We start from the raw sequence: 12,288 nt of genomic DNA, 5'->3' as shown, positions 1-12,288 counted from the left end.
GCCCCAGCCCCCGCATACCCTACAGCCAGCGATGCATGAAGCGGGAAGCTTACAATGCCCTCTCTCTGTCCCTGCAGGAAAAGTTGGTCCATAACAGGCGGGAAATGGCCCAGATGTTCAATGACCTTGTGGATTTAGTAAAGAACCATTACAACCCGAGGTTGTCCATAATTCTGCAGCATCACTGATTCAACACAGCTGGGAGGAACCCTGGGAAATCCAGGACAGAATTCCTGCCCAGATGAAGGAAACTGGCCAAATATTGCAAGTTTTCCCCACCCCTGACCAAGATGCTACATGATTCATGTGGGATCTATCATGTCACCATACAAAACAAATTGTTGACAGACCCCACCCTGGACCACAAAACGGCGAGAGAATTAACGTTATCCCTGGAGAACCATAGGAAAATAGCCAAGAACAGCAACGCATGATGGACACTAACATTCTCAGCTGGGAGGGGGGTGGGGGGGGGGGGGGGGGGCGGAGGGGAGGTAACAACTCTCATCGAGAAAAGCCGGCAGTCCCAGTGAAAGGTCTCATGTGCCTCACCCACCATCAACTCAACATTCAGCAAGGACATTCTGGCATCTCAAAAGACACGCAAATCCCTAGGGATTGGATTCTCCGAGTTTGAGACTAAATGCAGACGCCAGCGTGGAATCAGTGATGTTTTACAACAGGAAATACGGCACAACAGCTGCACCGATTCAGCAACTCGAAATGGGCTGGCACCATCGCCACGTGGAACTCAACCAGTTCCATGCAAAGCGGCGCCATATTTGCCGGGTCCGTGATTGGTGCACATGAGGCTCACGCGCCACAGCCGCACTTAAACGATCCATTCGCCACACACACCGTCCCAGCCAACAAGAATGCTGTAAGGAGAGCAGCGTCACGGTTCAGGGACGCTGAGCTGGACATCCTCCTGGACGCCGTGGAGGAGAGGCGGGTGACCCTGTACCCCGGCCCGGGAGGAAGGAAGCCAGGCGCCACCGTTCACCGTGCCTAGGCGCAGGTGGCAGAGGCTGTCAGCGCAATGGGCAACGGCGCCCGGACTGGGCAGCAGTGCCAGAAGAAACTCCACGACCTCCTTCAGGTGCCCAGGGTGAGTAGGCAGCGCTGCGCCCCTGGCACTAACAATCGCACCTCCACCCCCCCACAGGGGCACAGTGCTGTCTACTCACCCTGGGCACCCTGAGGAGGTTGTGGAGTTTCTTCTGGCACTGCTGCCCAGCCCCAGCCCATGGTTCTGACAGCCTCTGCCACCTGCGCCCAGGCATGGTGAACGGCGGTGCCTGGCTGCGTTCCTCCCAGGCCAGGGTACAGGGTCATCTGCCTCTCCTCCACAGCGTCCAGGAGGATGTCCAGCTAAGCGTCCGTGAACCGTGACGCTGCTCTCCTTACAGCATTCTTGTTGGCTGGGACGGTGTGTGTCGGGGAAGAATCACTTAAGTGCGGCTGTGGCGCGTGAGCCTCATGTGCACCAATCACGGACCCGCCCAATACGGCGCCGTTTTACATGGAACTGGTTGAGTTCCACGTGGCGATGGTGCGAGCCCATTTCGAGTTGCTGAATCGGTGCAGCTGTTGTTCCGTATTTCCTGTTGTGAAACACCACTGTTTCCACGCTGGCGTCTGCACTTGGGTTGAAAATCGGAAAATCCAGCCCCTGTGGTTTTGTGTCTGTCTTTTGAGATGCCAGAATGACCTTGCTGAATGTTGAGTTGATGGTGGGTGAGGCACATGAGACCTTTCATTGGAATTCTGGCTTTTCTCTCTGAGGGTTGTTACCCCCACGAGCTGAGAATGTTAGTGTCCATCATGCCTTGGAGTTCTTGGCCTCTTTCTTGTAGTTCTCCAGGGATAGTGCTAATTCTCTCACTGTTTTGAAGTTTAGGGTGGGATCTTCCAACAATGTTTTTTGTATGGTGACATTGTAGATCCCACATGAATCATGTAGCATCTTGGTCAGGGGTGGGGCAAACTTGCAATATTTGGCCAGTTTCCTTCATCTGGACAGGAATTCTGTCCTGGATTTCCCAGGATTCCTCCCAGCTGTGTTGAATCAGTAATGCTGGACTATTTGTTATGAGGATTATGGACAACTTAGAATCGTAATGTTTCTTTACTAAATCACAGCATGATAGACCATAGAATTTACAGTGCAGAAGGGGGCCATTCGGCCCATCGAGTCTGCGCTGGGCCTTGGAAATAGCACCCTACTTAAGCCCACACCCTATCCCCATAACCCAGTCATGCCACCGGACCTTTTTGGACACTAAGGGCAATTTAGCATGGCCAATCTATCTAACCTGCACATCTTTGGAAAGTGAGTGGAAACCGGAGCACCCGGAGGAAACCCACGCAGACACAGGGGGAATGTCCAGACTCAGCACAGACAGCGACCCAAGCCGGGAATCGAACCTGGGACCTTGGAGCTGTGAAGCACTGTGCTGCCATGTTGCCCTCAAATCAAGATCATTGTATATCTGGGCCTTTTCCCGCCTGTTGTAGGCCAACTTTTCCTGTGGGCACAGAGAGAGGGCATAGTGAGCTGCACCCTTCATGCATCGCCGGCTGCGGGCTATGCGGGGCTGACAGGCATCGGCACCACTGCTGATGATGGGTAGGGTGCACAGGTGGGTGCTCGGGTGTGTTGGGGCACAGGTGTGGTTTTGTGCTGGGGGGTTTGCGGTGCCAACCCCAGGGCTGTGGGGGGGGGGGGGGGGGGGGGTGGTCAGCCGGGGAGGAGTTCCAGGGGGCAGATGCGAAATCACCCCTGCGACCATGGAGTTTATTGAGCACCTTGCGGCACTGGGTGCCAATATTTCTGGCGAATCAGCTGGTAGACAGTCAGTTGCGACGTGAAGCCCGTGGGGCATCATTAATTGGCCTAATTAATGTTCGGTACCGTTGAGGGTCCGACTGGGTCGTCCATCATGAAACACCTGCCAATTCCCGCTCACTCCCACATTTAGATCGAATTCCATTAGATCGCTCACTTCAAAGGTGCAAATAAGGAGGAAAAGATTAGAAGAAAAGAGAAAGTTAGCTAGAAATCTAAAAAACTTAAAATCAGCTTTTACAGATATTTGAAAACGAAAAGCTTGAACAAAGTGAGCTTTTGTCCTCCAGAAAATGGTTACAATCCGATCAGCCATGATCTTATTGAATGATGGAACAAGCTGGAGGCAATGATCTCCTGCTGCTCCTAATTCATGTGTCCATATGTCTGGATGATGTTAGGCTGCCTGGCCTCCTAGAGCACTGTTTACTCATCCTGAATAGCAGTCTACCGTTTGCAAACTTCCAATCTGATAGGACGGTTCCCAAATCCAAGGAACTTTGGAAAATCATAGCTTGTGCATCCTGGTAATTTATCAACTTTTGTACAACCAGTCCGTCAAATATCTCCTCCAACAATTTTAAGCTCATCTGGTGACTTAAGAGCCTCCTCTTCCACTGTGGCTTCGACAGCATCTTCTTCCTTGTTCAAGACCGATGCAAAGCACCCATTTAGTACCTCAGCCAAGTCCTTTCTCGTGCATTAATCCCCTATTTGATACAAATCAGCTCCACTCTACCTCTTCCTATTCACATGCCCATAGGCGGTCTTTGAATTCAATGGGAATTTGGCTGCCAGTTTCTTCTCATAGGTTCGCTTTACCCTTCTTATTTCTTTTGTCAATTCCTCTCTGAATTTTCTTCATTCAGCTTGTTTCTCACCTGATTATTTAGCTGACGTTAGTCACCCTATTTCTGCTTCATCTTACACTTCAGTTCCTTTATCATCCTGGGAGCCCAATGAGTTGTCCTGCTTTTCCTTCTTGTACAAATAATCACTGTCGGTACCTGAATATTTCATTTCCAATTGGGATTGCAGTTCTGTTACAGTTTTGTTGCCAATAATTGGTTCAAATTAATCCGGCATAGATTTATTCTCAATCCGCTGAAATTGGCCCCAAGCGTTTTGTTATTCTAGGTTGTTTATTATTCTTTTTCAGAGTTTATCTAATTCTTATATGTTCTTGTTTTTACTGTTCCCTGAATGTTGCGGAGACCAGCTGGAAGCATAAAGAGCGGCGAGAGCAGCGATCGCTGGATCAGCAGGGATGGATAATGGAGCGGTAGCAGCGAGCGTGAGACCAGCAGCGCGGATAAACGGGTGGTGACAGCAGCGAGATGGACACTAAGATCATCAGAGACCTGGTCCGATGCTTCAGAGCCCACCCACCACAATCACCGAATGAAGACGCCCCACCTAAACGGACTGTTTACTCAAATTAAACTTGTGTTCCATCCAATTTCTTAATCTAGATATAGTTGTATATGGATTAATTTAAAATGTTTACAGATATAAGATGCCTTTGGTCATATATATACAATGTGTAAGATAGAAATCTTAATGTTATGTATTTAATTAAGTTTACTTTGTAATTAAGTTTACATTTTTTGTTTTTAATTAATTATTTAACTGATCAAACTTTTATTCGCCGTGTTGATATTAAATTTAATGTTTACAGATTTAACCCGACACGCCTCGTTGTGTTGTGATGCTTGATGTGAATGTTTCTTCCAGCTCCAATCACAGACTCACAGAGAGAGAAAAATGAGAGAGTGAGAAAGAGAGGGAGAGAGAGAATGAGAGCGGGGGAGCAAGACTCAAGGCCTCAGGCCTTGTGAACAGTACACTCTGCTCACAGTCTGAATCACAGTGTCCACTCCCTCATGGCCTCTGTTTCAGTGCCCACTCTGCTCAAAGTCTGGCCCAATGTCACTACTCCGCTCACAGACTTTGTGAATGCTCCGCTCACTGCCTCAGCCTCTGTCACCACTTGGTTCAGGGCCACGGCCTCTGTGGCTGCATTGTTCCCATCACCGCATCCCATTACAGAGCAACTTTGAAAAGCGCGGGAGCTGCGTGTCGGAGCAGAGATTTAAAAAGCGCGGGAGCTGCGAGTCGGAGCGCAGATTTAAAAAGAGCAGGAGCTGCGAGTCGGAGCAGAGATTTAAAAAGATCGCGGCCTAGTTTCGGGAGCCCTTCAGAGGAGGAGGAGCAGTCTCTGTGTGAGTATAAAAACCGAACGGTAACTTCCTGTCCTTCACTTTTCTTTTCAAAAGTGACGTGAGAGGGAAGCTGTGATCTGATTGGTTGATCGCAAATCTGCCCCAAATTTGAAAAAAAACACAGCTAAACTTGTGAACTTAAATTAAACTAATTAATTAATTAGAGATGGCTGGTCAGGTATTGTGATTGAGCTGCTTGATGTGAGAGCTGGCAGATCCCATTGCGAGCTGCAGCGACCACATCTGCAGTAAGTGTTGGCTGCTAGAAGAGCTCCGGCTCAGAGTTGATGAGCTGGAGTCTGAGCTTCAAACACTAAGGCACATCCGGGAGGGAGAGACTTACCTGGACACTGTGTTTCAGGAGGCAGTCACACCTGTCAGAGTAAGTAGTTTAAATCCTGCCAGTGGCCAGGGACAGCAGGGTGTGACTGCAAGTCAGGCAGGTAAAGGGAACCAGCAGTCAGGAACTCAGGAGCCTCAGCCCTTGACCCTGTCCAACAGGCACTTGCTCCCTGTGTGGATGGCGAACAGGACTGCAGGAAAGATGAGTCAGCTGACCAAGTCACCATGGTTCAGCAGGCCATTCAAGGGGTGGGAGTCAATAGGCAAGTTGTAGTTGTAGGGGATTCTATTATCAGAGGGATAGATAGTATCCTTTGTGAGCAGGATAAAGAGTCCCGCATGGTATGTTGCCTGCCCGGTGCTAGGGTGCGGGACATCTCTGACCGGCTTGAAAGAATACTGGAGAGGGAGTGGGAGCATCCAGTTCTGGTGGTCCATGTCGGTACCAACAACATAGGCAAGTCTAGAAAAGAGGACCTGTTTAGAGATTATAAAGAGCTAAGATTCAAATTAAAAAACAGGTCCTCAAGGGTCATAATCTCCGGATTACTGCCCGAGCCTCGTGCAAATTGGCAAAGGGAGGCAAGAATAAGGGAAGTTAACACGTGGCTGAAAGAGTGGTGTGGGAAAGAGGGGTTCCTTTTCATGGGACACTGGTTTTGGGAGAGGGGGGACCTATACCGTTGGGATGGTCTCCACCTGAACCGAGCTGGGACCAGTGTTCTGGCGAAAAGAGTAAATAGGGTGGTCAATAGGACTTTAAACTAGAGATTGGGGGGGGGAAGGGAAAGTCAGGGAACCAAGAGGTGAAGTAATCAGTGGGAAGCATAGCTGCTTAGGAATACAAAAAAGCACGAGAAGACAGAACTCAGGAGAGGTTACGATAGTCCCCATCTCACAAAATATGACACAGTGTATGGAAAGGCTCAGTAAATCAAGGTCCACCACACTAAGAAAACAAAAAGGGACGGTCAATAGAGAATTAAAGGTGCTATATTTAAATGCGCGCATTGTACGGGACAAGGTAGATGAGCTTGTGGCCCAGATTGTGACTGGCAGGTATGATGTGGTAGCCATCACAGAGACGTGGTTGCAGGGGGTTCAGGACTGGCATTTAAACATCCAGGGATTCACAACCTATCGAAAAGACAGAGAGGTGGGCAGAGGGGGCGGGGTTGCCTTGATAATTAGGAATGAAATTAAATCAATAGCACTAAACGACATAGGGTCAGATGATGTGGAGTCTGTGTGGGTAGAGTTGAGGAACCACAAAGGCAAAAAAACAATAATGGGAGTTATGTACAGGCCTCCTAACAGTGGTCAGGACCAGGGGCACAAAATGCACCACGAAATAGAAAGTGCATGTCAGAAAGGCAAGGTCACAGTGATCATGGGGGACTTCAATATGCAGGTGGACTGGGTAAATAATGTTGCCAGTGGACCCAAAGAAAGGGAATTCATTGAGTGTTTACAGGAGGGCTTTTTGGAACAGCTTGTGATCGAGCCCACAAGGGAACAGGTCATTCTGGACTTAGCGTTATGTAATGAGCCAGACCTGATTAAAGATCTTAAAGTAAGGGAACCCTTAGGAGGCACTGATCATAATATGGTAGAATTCAATCTCCAATTTGAAAGAAAGAAGGTAGAATCAGATGTAAAGGTGTTACAGTTAAATAAAGGTAACTACAGGGGCATGAGGGAGGAACTGACGAAAATCGACTGGGAACAGAGCCTAGTGGGAAAGACAGTAGAACAGCAATGGCAGGAGTTTCTGGGAGTAATTGAGGACACAGTCCAGAGGTTCATCCCAAAGAAAAGAAAGGTTATCAGAGGGGGGATTAGACAGCCATGGCTGACAAAGGAAGTCAGGGAATGCATCAAAGCAAAAGAGAAAGCCTATAATGTGGCAAAGAGTAGTGGGAAGTCAGAAGATTGGGAAGGCTACAAAAACAAACAGAGGATAACAAAGAGAGAAAAAAGGAAGGAGAGGATCAAATATGAAGGTAGGGTAGCCTGTAACATTAGGAATGATAGTAAAAGTTTCTTTAAATACATTAAAAACAAACGGGAGACAAAAGTAGACATTGGGCCACTCCAAAATGACGCTGGTAATCTAGTGATAAGAACATAAGAACTAGAAGCAGGTGTAGGCCATCTGGCCCCTCGAGCCTGCTCCACCATTCAATGAGATCATGGCTGATCTTTTGTGGACTCAGCTCCACTTTCCGGCCCGAACACCATAACCCTTAATCCCTTTATTCTTCAAAAAACTATCTTTATCTGAAAAACATTGAATGAAGGAGCCTCTACTGCTTCACTGGGCAAGGAATTCCATAGATTCACAACCCTTTGGGCGAAGAAGTTCCTCCTAAACTCAGTCCTAAATCTACTTCTCCTTAATTCGAGGCTATGCCCCCTAGTTCTGCTTTCACCCGCCAGTGGAAACAACCTGCCCGCATCTATCCTATCTATTCCCTTCATAATTTTATATGTTTCTATAAGATCCCCCTCATCCTCCTAAATTCCAACGAGTGCAGTCCCAGTCTACTCAACCTCTCCTTGTAATGATGGGAGACAAGGAAATAGCTGAGGAACTAAATAAGCACTTTGCGTCAGTCTTCACAGTGGAAGATATGAGTAATATCCCAACAATTCAGGAGAGTCAGGGAGCAGAGTTGAATATGGTAGCCATCTCAAAGGAGAAAGTGCTAGAGAAACTAAGAGGTCTAAAAATTGATAAATCTCAGGGCCCAGATGGGCTACATCCTAGAGTTCTAAAGGAGATAGCTGAAGAAATAGTCAAGGCGTTAGTTATGATCTTTCAAAAGTCACTGGAGTCAGGGAAAGTCCCAGAGGACTGGGAAGTCGCTGTTGTAACCCCCCTGTTCAAGAAGGGAACAAGAAAAAAGATGGAAAATTATAGGCCAACTACCCTAACCTCGGTTGTTGGCAAGATTCTAGAATCCATCGTAAAGGATGAGATTTCTAAATTCTTGGAAGTGCAGGGTCAGATTAGGACAAGTCAGCATGGATTTAGTAAGGGGAGATCGTGCCTGACAAACCTGTTAGAGTTCTTTGAAGAGATAACAAATAGGTTAGACCAAGGAGAGCCAATGGATGTTATCTATCTTGACTTCCAAAAGGCCTTTGATGAGGTGCCTCACGGGAGACTGCTGAGTAAAATAAGGGCCCATGGTATTCAAGGCAAGGTACTAACATGGATTGACGATTGGTTGTCAGGCAGAAGGCAGAGAGTTGGGATAAAAGGTTCTTTTTCGGAATGGCAACCGGTGACGAGTGGTGTCCCACAGGGTCCAGTGTTGGGGCCACAGCTGTTCTCTTTATATATTAACGATCTAGATTACAGGACTGGGGGCATTCTGGCTAAGTTTGCCGATGATACAAAGATAGGTGGAGGGGCAGGTAGTATTGAGGAGGTGGGGAGGCTGCAGAAAGATTTAGACAGTTTAGGAGAGTGGTCCAAGAAATGGCTGATGAAATTCAACGTGGGCAAGTGCGAGGTCTTGCACTTTGGAAAAAAGAATAGAGGCATGGACTATTTTCTAAACGGTGACAAAATTCATAATGCTGAGGTGCAAAGGGACTTGGGAGTCCTAGTCCAGGATTCTCTAAAGGTAAACTTGCAGGCTGAGTCCGTACTTAAGAAAGCAAATGCAATGTTGTCATTTATCTCAAGAGGCTTGGAATATAAAAGCAGGGATGTACTTCTGAAGAATTATAAAGCACTAGTTAGGCCCCATTTAGAATACTGTGAGCAATTTTGGGCCCCACACCACAGGAAGGACATACTGGCACTGGAGCGGGTCCAGCGGAGATTCACACGGATGATCCCAGGAATGGTAGGCCTAACATACGATGAACGTCTGAGGATCCTGGGATTATATTCATTGAAGTTTAGGAGGTTGAGGGGAGATCTAATAGAAACGTACAAGATAATGAATGGCTTAGATAGGGTGGACGTAGGGAAGGTGTTTCCATTAGCAGGAGAGACTAGGACCTGGGGGCACAGCCTTAGAATAAAAGGGAGTCACTTTAGAACAGAGATGAGGAGAAATTTCTTCAGCCAGAGAGTGGTGGGTCTGTGGAATTCATTGCCACAGAGGGCGGTGGAGGCCGGGACGTTGAGTGTCTTTAAGACAGAAGTTGATAAATTCTTGATTTCCCGAGGAATTAAGGGCTATGGAGCGAGAGCCCGTAAATGGAGTTGAAATCAGCCATGATTGAATGGTGGAGTGGACTCGATGGGCCGAATGGCCTTACTTCCGCTCCTATGTCTTATGGTCTTATGGTCTAACTCACGGCGACGGCCTCTGTCACTACACTGTTAGGGGCCTTCACCTCTGGGACTTCACCACTCTCAGCCTTAGTCTCAGAGAACATTCTTCTCTCAGCACTGCCTTCTCTGTGGACATATGGATTGAGTATAGAGGAACAGAAACGGGTGTGTATGGCACATATCAGGTGGACCACACAATTGCGATTTAGCCTGAATATGGGAGGTTCAGAGCAGAAGCGGGAACAGAAATAAGAGAAGATAAAAATACTGTGGGTGGAGACTGCCAGTTAGCAGATAAATGAATACAAAACACTTCAATTGGAATAGAAAAAGTGAGAAGATGGTAAAAGGAGGATGGGGCTGATTAAGGAACTGAAAGTGGGTTTAGACATGAAGGGAGGCAGAATGTTACTGAATGAGTATCTGCCTTTACCACAGAACATCCAAGTCACAGTGAAATAGGAGCTAGTTGAGACACTGATGGGTTAAAAATTGGCAGTGACGTATTTGATAGGCTGACTTTACTTGAAATTGGTTCGTTACCAGAACCGGATGACATAGATTTCAGGATACACGGTGGGATTCTCCGTCAGCCGGTGCCAAAATCAGGAAAGCCGATTGGGCGGAGAATCGGTCCTGACGCCGAAATCGTGGCCAGGTTGGTTCACCCCAAATCGCAATTCTCAGGGGCCTCAACACCGGCGTAAATACATTCCACTCCGCACGTACACTAAACACCATCGGGATATGATTAGAGGGCCTGAGCCGGTATTCTCGCGGTCCCCTCGATACTTCACCTCCGCCAGGGCGAACTCCCGACGGCGAGATTCCCGTGTGCTTTTACAAATTGGGAAACAGGCGCCATGGTGATGATTGGGAGAGAGAGGAGTGAGGAGATGGACAGGCGCGATTGTGGGCTGCCGGTCCTGACACTCGCCAGGCTGGCTGGGGGGGGGGGGGGGGGGGGGTGCTGCTGCCAGGTCTGAGGGGTTGGGGGTGCCATGGGTGGTGAGCAGGGGCCAGGCCCTGGGGCTGGAGGGACATCCCACGGGATCGAGGCGATGTGCAGACATGGACCATCATAGCCACAGCCTGCAAGACAGCCATCTTGCTGCACACCCCACTGAACACCCAGCGTGGCCCATGGTTCTGCAGGGTGATACCGGCCGTATGGGTGCCCCATCCTTCCTCCACCCTACAGCTGCAGCCCTGGGGGATGCACTGAGGCTGTACGAGCTGGAGCTGTTTGAGGAGGAGGACCATGCAACAGCGGAGCCTGCACCTGGGGAACAGGAGGCAGCTGGTGAGGATGGAGAGCAGCTTCCCAAAAGGCCATGGAGGAGGTGGGAAGGAGGCACCGCATGAGGCCTCGTGTGTACCAGCAGCGCCTGTCATTCAAGTACCTACCGGACTGGGCGTGCCGTCTAAGACTCAAGCTGAGCAGGGAACCTTGTGACATATCTTCCAGATCATGGTACGCCTGACACCGCAGGGGAATTGGGGAGGGCACCCGCTCCCGGTGAACATTAAGGCGATGGTTGCCCTGAACGTTTACACCACGGGGCCCTTCCAGGTGCCAAGTGGGGACCTATCCGGATGCACAGGTGCATCCATGGCGTCACGGGGGCCCTATACGGGGGTGGCACGGTAGCACAGTGGTTAGCACAGTTGCTTCACAGCTCCAGGGTCGCAGGTTCGATTCCTGGCTCGGGTCACTGTCTGTGTGGAGTCTGCATGTTCTCCCCATGTCTGCATGGGTTTCCTCCGGGTGCTCCGGTTTCCTCCCACAGTCCAAAAATGTGCAGGTTGGGTGGATTGGCCATGCTAAATTGCCCTTAGGTTAGATGGGGTTGCTGGGTTATCGGGATAGGGGAGCTGTGGGCTTAAGTACGGAGCTCTTTCCAAGAGCCGGTGCAGACTCAATGGGCTGAATAGCCTCCTTCTGCACTGTAGATTCCATGATTCTCTGCCCGGTCATCATAATACATCAATTTCAATGCGGACGGAGCTCACCAGGATGCCTGGGCAGCAGGGTTCAATGCCATCATTGAGATGCCCCGGGACAGGGGCATGTCGCCCGATGAACACCTGCAGATAAAACGCTGGTCTTCACAAACCAATAGGGGTTCCCTTCGATGAACTTGTAGCTGGTGTGTGACCATGAAATGTACATCATGCACAGCTGTGCCCGATACCCGGGCAGTGCGCACGACGTCTTCATTCTGGCACACCCGGATATTTCTGGCCTCTTTGAGGTGCACGCCCGGTTGTGGCATTGGCTCCTGGGTTACAGGGGTTATCTGTTGGGGTTGTGGCTGCTGACGCCTATTCAGAGCCATAGACTGACGTGGAGACCCGCTACAATGACTCCCATGCGGCGACCAAGGGCACGATTGAGCGGTGCTTCGGCCTCCTGAAGGTGCTGTTCAGAAACCTGGACCGCTCTGAAGGCCCCTCCAGTACAGCGCTAGTAGAGTCTCCCACATCTTGGTGACCTGCTGTGTCCTCCAAAACATCGCGCAGCAGATGGGTGACATGCTGGAGGTGGAGGATGAATGTCAGTCCTGGTCCCGCGAGGA

The sequence above is a fragment of the Scyliorhinus torazame genome, chromosome 3, assembly GCF_047496885.1.
Source record: "Scyliorhinus torazame isolate Kashiwa2021f chromosome 3, sScyTor2.1, whole genome shotgun sequence".
Classification (NCBI taxonomy): Eukaryota; Metazoa; Chordata; class Chondrichthyes; order Carcharhiniformes; family Scyliorhinidae; genus Scyliorhinus; species Scyliorhinus torazame.
Note: the sequence above shows the minus strand (reverse complement) of the source record.